The 999-nt window shown below is 40.1% G+C and overlaps 1 long non-coding RNA gene across 1 annotated transcript in view; it reads right to left on the reverse strand.

The window, feature by feature from the left end:
* Positions 1–999, reverse strand: part of LOC109328414 — a 13,602-nt gene that overhangs the window by 7,216 nt on the left and 5,387 nt on the right. The window contains exon 2 of the long non-coding RNA XR_002105436.1: positions 10–13. This is a non-coding gene — a long non-coding RNA (uncharacterized LOC109328414). The remainder of the gene's footprint in view (positions 1–9; positions 14–999) is intronic.

Consider the following 999-nt stretch of genomic DNA (forward strand, 5'->3'; position numbering starts at 1 on the left):
AGTTGAAACCATTCTGCTAGCTAAAAACCATTTTTTTACCGTGTTTAATCGATTAAACACCTAGTGTTAATCGATTACCTGGGCATCATTTTCTGAAAAATCAATTTTTACATGATTTTAATCGATTAACTATGCCCATTAATCGATTAAAACCAGCATCTTAAGTGCAGACAACACCTCGGTTTCACGCTTTTTCCGGCATTTTCTCCACCTCTTTTCACTTGTCAGTCTCTGAAATTGCAACTCAACTGATCCAAGTGCTATAAGGTAGATAAACCTCTCCCTAACCCTCTCAAAACCATCTAGAAAGCTCACATTATCATCCTCATTCCATCATTCCAATTTTCCCCCAAATTAAACCCTAGGTTAGGTTTTCCTAATCCCTCTCTACTAAGTCCAACATCAATTCGGGTCCTACATTAAAATGGAGCAAGGTCGCGCAAAAAGGTTCAAAACTCCCGCCAATTGTGGACGAAGACCGGAAGCTGACTCATCCTCCACTCGGGACCGTGACGACCCTTATTATTCGCTCATTCTGCAAGAGACTCGTTTGGCGAAGTTCCTAGGACGCAAACCCACGTATGTAAGGTATGTCGACTTAACCTAGACGGCGGAACAGAATTTCAGCTTTCCGCATGATATGGAGGCTCAGGGAGCCGTTAAATTTCTGGAATTAAAGGGACAAGTTTACCCAGCTCTAGTTAGGGAATTTATGCAAATTTCAGATATAAGGATGATAAATACTGGTCTATGATTTCTGGTAAACTGTTTGAGATTAGTGATGAATTGTTTATGAATGTCGGTGGTTTGTCATCTTCTGGTTATGGAATAGGAGATTGCTCATGGGTTAAGGATAACTTTGATCCTATTGAGGTTTATCAGTCATTTCTTAGAGGTCCTCATTTGTATATTCCGGGTCAACTGACCAAGGCTGGGTCATTATCTGTTGAGAACAGGTTGTTACATTATATCATTGCTTATATTCTGGTACAGAGAAAC

Source organism: Lupinus angustifolius, chromosome LG15 (assembly GCF_001865875.1).
Source record: "Lupinus angustifolius cultivar Tanjil chromosome LG15, LupAngTanjil_v1.0, whole genome shotgun sequence".
In the NCBI taxonomy this organism is placed as follows: Eukaryota; Viridiplantae; Streptophyta; class Magnoliopsida; order Fabales; family Fabaceae; genus Lupinus; species Lupinus angustifolius.